Below are 7,569 nucleotides of genomic sequence, written 5' to 3'. Positions count from 1 at the left end.
GGTGGTTCTCAACTGGGGTCTCGGGACCCTCAGGGTTCCTTAAACCCTGCAGGGACCAACGATGCTTTTGGGCAACATTTATATTTGATAAAAACAGAGTTTAAATAATATTTTTTAAATTTATTTTTAATTTAATGTATTATTAATTTCCTCATTGGGTCCTATTGTTTAATCTTACAATGCCATTGGTCATGATATTTGCATATAAATAACCCCCACAGAGGCAGAAATTCACACAACTGGACTCTGGACTCTCTTTAACCTTTGACCCTGAAGGTATTTCTCACAAAGAAGTTAGTAAAATGCCTGTAATATATATTTGTTGTGATCATTAGAATGTCTAGAACACGTATTATTGTGAAAGATATCCCACAAATGTAAATTATTATTATTTTAGTAATTATTATAAATGTGCATTTGGATAAAACATTTTTTAAACATTATATTTTCCTCTGCAAAGTACTAGTAGTACAAAGTAGTAGTAAGGTTGAAATCTCATTTTTGCAAGTAGAAATATATCCGGGTCATGCAGGGTTAAGGGGGTTCCAAACGGACACTGTAGGCCAGGCCTTTAACTCTGAGAGTACAAATGGAACCAAATGTACGACACTCAGTTATGGGGTTAAATGAAAGCAATGGAGAACTAGAAAAAGTGCCCTTCTGGGCACAGGTCTCCACCATGAGGATAGGAGTGTGTGTGATGTTTGGCAAAATGTTTAGGAGTAATATAACATGTTTGTTTGGGGTTTTGTGTGTGTGTGTGTGTGTGTGTGTGTGTTGTTTGTGTGACGCAACTTGGCCTGTTGTAGCGCCACCATGAGGCTGATTTGAAAACTGTCAAGTGGCATTTCATCCTCAGCCTAGTGGGAATAGGCATGCAGTTTCACTGCAATCGGACGCTGCGTTGAGGAGTTATGGCGATTTGTACAAAACGGGTACAAAACGGGCTAGTACTCCTGAAAACTTTAGAAGCCAATCGTAGCCAAACAGGATGGATAATTATGAGAAATCAAAAATCACATGATCACATGACTATGGAGAGCATGTGTACTGATTTGCTGAAATTTGGATAAAATCTGAAGGAGTAATATTAGAAAATGTGTTTTACATATGTCGGTCTCCTGGTGGCGCTATAAAGAGCAGATGTGAAAAATTCCAAGCAAAGGTTTTTTCCTTGGCCTCTAGGGAGTGTGCATACAAGGTTTTATACAGATCGGTGCAGTTACAGGTAAAAACACAAATCAGCCAGTTATAGCACCACCATGAGGCTGAGTTGAAAATATTCAAGTGGCATTTCTTCCTCGGCCTAGTGGTATTTCACGGAAATTGCACGATGTGTTCATGATTTGCAGCATTTTTTTTTAAACGGAGCACTCCTGCGAACTTTGGAAGCCAATCTTAGCCAATCAGGATGGAGTCTGAAAAATCTGAAAGGACGGTTTCTTTGAATGGCTCTAGAGAGACTGTGTACCAATTTGCATGATGTTTGGACAAAATGTGTAGGTGTACTGTCAAAACATTTGTTTTGCACAAAGCGGCCTCCTGGTGGCGCTATAACAGGCCAATGTGAAAACTTTGGGGCAGAGGTTCAGCTTTGGCATTCAGTGAGTGTGTGTGCAGAGTATGGCTGCGATCAAGCCAACGTTGCCGGAGATTAGCTGTTCACAGACGGACGGATGGAGTGCAAAACATGTCTCCCCATGTGGCCTGGTGGAGACAATAAACCAAAGACGTTCATCCCATATAATTTAGTTTGATGCTACCTTCAAATATTCAGTACATGGTAGAGTTTGAGAAAATTATTAATCAACAATGAATGACATTGGGACAATCAAATGTATAATAATAATAATAACAGCGCTGCCAGGGTCCTAATGAGAGTCCACAAACACGACCACATAACACCCATCCTCTTTCACACTGCACTGGCTCCCCGTTACAGCCAGGATCGACTACAAGGTCCTGCTGATCACATACAACTGCATAAATGGACCCGCCCCTCCCTACCTACAGAAACTAATCAACCCTCCAAAAACAACCTCCACCCTGCCTCAGATCTGCAAACAAATTTCTGCTCCAGGTTCCCGACACCAATCTGCGCACCATGGGGGACCGGCCCTTTTGCTCGACAACACCACGCCTATTGAACAGCCTCCCTATGGACTTGAGACTGTGGAATGTTTTAAAACAGGCCAGAAAACCTTCCCTTTTCGGAAGGCTTTTTCGTGTTGAACCGTTGTCGCTTTGCACCGTTTTTTGATAACCCTGTTTTTAACCTTCTATGATTGATGATATGTTTTTAACCATGTAGCACTCTGGGATTCCTTGTGAATTAAAAGTGCAATACAAATAAAATGAATTATTAATATTAATAATAATAATAATAATGACAAACAGGGAAAACTTGTCAAATAATACCTTACTGCACATATTTACTCAAACACTAAGGCCCTCATTTATCAATCGAGTGTCAAATCTGCCACAGATTCGAGTGCAGGTTTCGTAGTACACCCACGTCGCCACGGCATTTATAAAGTGATCGCAAACAGCTGATCCTTCCTTAATTTCGTTCTGACGTTAATAAATGTGACGGCTGAAATCTATCTGGCACGCCCTATGAAATCAAGCCTCGCCCTCGTTTTTGCGACATGAACAATTGCAATATGACGGCTGGTACGTTTGGTAACCAGGGTTACAGGAAAAAATACGTTTCTCCCGTGCCTTGCTGCCCGCCTCACCCCCCTCTCTCACACACACACACACACACACACACACACACACACACACACACACACACACACACACACACACACACACACACACACACACACACACACACACACACACACACACAGACGCACACGCAACTTGCAAGCCCAACTAACTGGTGTCTTGTTAAATAAATAAAGAACAAACACCTGCATGAATTAAATAAAGTTGTAGGCCTACCCTGTCTGTTTCCCTCTCACCTCGCTTATTGCCTTGCTGTCATGTCCACGTACGCACGCACCTACATGACACATCGACATTGCATCGCCATGAATGGAATTAGTTTGTAGGCTGGCCTATATTAATTTTACCCATCCGTGCGCAGTGCACGGCGAAGACTGCGCACTGCTGTGATATTAAAGTCCTGTAGGTGACTGCCTTGACGACATGATAGCCTCTCTCATGCAGCATGAGAGAGGCTATCATGTCGTCAAGGCAGTCATAATCAACGTTTATGTAGTGATTTGATCATTGATGAACGAATCATAAACATATGGATGAAGGCTTGCCGCGGCTTGCATGTGTGCTGGTATGTGTTGGCGACGCACGCCGCGGTCCCGTCCTCCCGACCCCCAAAAATGATCTCGCTTTTATCTGAACTGTCAAAGCACTTATTTAAATGGTGAATGATTAAGCCCCTTACGCCTATAGCCTGCTACTTGCAAATATGCAAGCTGTATGCTTGTCATTGTCACTTGGAAATAAAGGCGTGCAGTCCATTTATGCCTTTTTTTTATAATATCATAAATGCATACGCTCCCAAATCATTTCACAAGTGCGCTCGCATAACAAGGCCAGTAAAGCACTTTGATTGTATTAGTTTGATTAAGCACAAACTAATACATTGTAAACATGTTATATTGTTTTTAATTACTTGTAAAGTTGGAAATCTCTCTTTTCTTTTTACATACACATACCGTTTTATATTAACATTTTAGGAGTGAAAACATATGTTTAGATGCCTGTGACAGCGTGTCAGCAGTTCAGACAATGCTGCTCCGCTTGTTTAAGACAGAAAAACAGCCAAGGACAAAGCGTACGCCAGCTGCCGAGCAGAAGTGGGTTTTGAACGTTGTCAAGTTCAATTTCAAGCTTTGCCGGAAATGGTAAATGTCGAAAATGTCGGCAATTTCGGCATGCACCCATATTTTGGCGTACGCACGCCGCACGGTTGATAAATGAGGGCCTAAGACTATTACTGGGGCGTGTTTAATCCCATAAAAAATGGTGGGGTAATTATGACATATTAACAACTGTGACGAATGTCAATAGAGGAGAGGCCGACAGGTGTGATGCTGAAGCTCCACAGTAAACTCCTCACCTCAGTGTACAAATGGAACCTTTTATGGTTGCATTTGTACACACCTCACCTCAGTGTACAAATGGAACCTTTTATGGTTGCATTTGTACACTCATTTAGTTATACTAACACTCAGGATTGACTCAGGGTTGTACAGTATACTACCACTTAACTGCCTTCATGTCTCAAGCGTAACAAAGTCCAAAGCAGTGTTGTAGTGTCAGGTAGGCTACAGGCATGTCTTGGCTGCACCTGATGCACTGTCCAACTGTCATATTAATGGTTATTGTGTTGCGTTTACTTGTAGCGGTGGTTTTGTCAACAGTAGGGCTGTCATGATCATTAGTTTTTACTTGACAATTAATAAATTGTCATAAATTGCGATTAACTGTGTTTTTAGCTTTGAACATTAATTTAAATGAAAATTAGAACCTTACTTTGGGAATATTTTTTAATATTTTATATAATAATATATAATATAATAATTTATAATATAAAAAATATTTTTTCTTTTTTAACTCTATTGATCTGCTGTCTGATCAGCGTGCATGATCATCATGCAGTAGCTAGATGCGCGCTCCAGTGCCGAGATTTCTTCCCGTTTCGGCGACTCTTCGTCACTTTCGGTCCGAGTTCTCAGACAGAACTCGGACCGGAAAGTGACGAAGAGTCGGCGAAAGGGAAAGAAATTTCGGCAAAGATGAAGAAGAGTCGGCGGGCCGAGTTCTCCAGTATTCCATGAAGTGAATGGGAAATCGAGTGGCAAAGTGACTTGGCAAAGTGAGTTTAATGTAGTTTAACGTTGTTTAATGCAATCAGATAGGACTTTTCTGTTTGGATGTATGTATGTCAAGGCCAGAAAAGTAGTTTTTTGCCACTCAGTAGGCGTTCCCGCATAACGTCCGCGTATGATGATGTCACGTGCATACCCTCTATAGGTATCGATATTGTATGGGTTAAATTTCTATATTATGTATCAACTAAACTGGTGTGCTCTTTTTCTTATGTCTAACTTTTTATGATTGTAGGAATTATGTTTAAGTCTCTGATAAACCCTTTTTATAGCATTTCCAATCAACTGCAGCAGCCACGCAGAACAGATAAGATAGGTTTAGGAAAGGATAGATAAGATGTGTTTTACCCACAAACATCCCTTGGAATGTGATGCTTTGTCAAATTAGAGAGAGAGCGCACAGTGACGACACAGGCAGAAAGAAAGGGGGGGCATTTGGAAAATGATACAAGGTGGTAAAACTATTTATAGAACTATGATATCCATAAATTAATATAGCTTTGGGAACCAACGGTTCCAGAGCCATGTGGCCCATAGCCCATAGGAGTCTATCTCCTGTACCAGGAGGCAGCATGATGTGTACGAGTAAGTCAATTATATTCATACAATAACAGGATTGATCTGGGAAAGCAAAATTATTATAAGTTACGTAAGCGTGCACACACACACACACACACACACACACACACACACACACACACACACACAAAAGTTACCCAATAGAAAATATTAGACAAACACGGGCTATTGATTTACTGTGCACCTGGTAAATTATTCCAAATTGTGTTTAGATTAACACAATTAACCCAATATATTCCCAATTTCAATACAAATTGCAGTGTGCGGTTGAAAATATTTCTCAGAACAAGGAAAATAACCTAAATTATTTGTCCAATCATTCTAATTCTTATTGTTAATTCTTTTTTTCAATGAACAGAGCGGTTACTGAAGCAGAAGTGGACATGCAGAGAAGTCATAAAGAATAGGTTGGACATAAAGCAATATGCATCTCAACACAATGAGCAAGGCCTTTATCAATACCATACTGCCCCCTGTAGGCTTAATATGGTCAAATTAAATACCATGGCATCCCTGTAATGGGCATGTCTGAATAAGCACATCTACAAGCTCAGGTTGCAACATTCCGACTTCCGAGAATGTTAGATCGGCTAAGTCTCTAGGTCCAGGACAATGATTAATTGTCTAAGTCTAACTAATTATTCAATAATTCTTTAGGTCAGGTAAAATTGTTGGTGTAAAAGTGTGTGTATATATATATATATACACACATAAACACACACACACACACACAACACGCAGTCTATTAAAAGTGGTCATTTGAGGTTAGTAATGGATAGAAAAATGGAAACAACACTATGAGCAATGTTTACATGCTAGGCCTACAACAGTTACTGCAACTGGCCAACAAACCATTACATTTTCAACCCGCTAGTGGATTGTATCTGCTGTGCCCCAATTACTGTTGAGTCTTGACTGCCTGACTCCTGATATTGATCAAGTGCAGAAGTTTTAAACCATATTGCTCTCTCCATGAGTTCATGCTCTTCTTTGAAACCCCCTCCACTATTACAATGGTCATCTACTGTCATAATCATGTACACATGGTCCACTGTGCAGCCAATCAACATCAAATCATCATACTCACTTCAAAGCTGTAAGCCAGGGTACATGTTCAGGCAACAGCTGAAAAGCTGGAGCATCTGTAAGGCAGTCAGAGATCGCTGGCTGAAAATCAAGGGCAGAATTTAATTGAGAACGATCAGATATCAACTACAGAAGAACCTTTGCCATTACTTCTTACCTGCTTGTGCCATTAGTTTGGGATCAGCAAAAGAACCTCAACAAAGTTGCTTCATCTCGTCATTGCATTATAAGTCATCAATTGCAGTGAGTTGGTGACAGTTACGTTGCTGCATGAAGAATTAGAACAATGAAATAAACACTTATCTTTTGTAACAAAAAATGTTTTATTGGCTTCTCTAATCCGTTTATAAACTTAACCGGTACAGCCCTGGAAACCATATCACAAGGGGTCTAGGACACGTAAGACATTGGGATTGGGAGGCTTTTGCTACAAAATTTGGTGTTGAGGTGACGGTCAGAAAAAAAGCCATACAAAAAAATTCATATCATGCATATCAGACAAAAAATAAAATAAAACACACATTTTTAGTGTTTTTGTACATTTTTGTAAACAATATCCTTCTAGAGATCATATCAAAACACATTATGGCAATTAACAAAAAGAAGGGATATAACGTGAAAAATGAATGTACTATGAGGCATCTAGAATGCAACACTGCTTGGCGTGAATGCTTTTACAGACAAAAATAAAAAATAATACATTTGCATTTCATCGAGTCAATTGCTCTATAATTGTAAACACAGGCCGTGTTACAGGATTATACAATATGTCGAACCTATACTACAATTATTTCGACTACATACATGAAACGTGTGTCCCTGCTTTCTTACGCTTCAGTGATATGAGGTATTTTTAGGTCAATCCTATTGTTTGTTTTTTCTTTCACATCTCCATCTCTCACACACTCTTCTTTTTTTTCCTTTAAAAGCATAGTTTGTGTGTTTCGAGCGAAGTGGCCGGTCAGTCAGTCTTTGTTCCCTGCAATCTGAGCAGCTTCAAAGTCTCTTGGCTGTGGAGCTCACAGACATAGGAAAGGGGGGG

Source organism: Protomyctophum bolini (assembly GCF_963924005.1).
Source record: "Protomyctophum bolini genome assembly, chromosome: 18".
NCBI lineage: Eukaryota > Metazoa > Chordata > Actinopteri > Myctophiformes > Myctophidae > Protomyctophum > Protomyctophum bolini.
The sequence above is the reverse complement of the archived record's forward strand: the minus strand, read 5'-3'. Positions refer to the sequence as shown.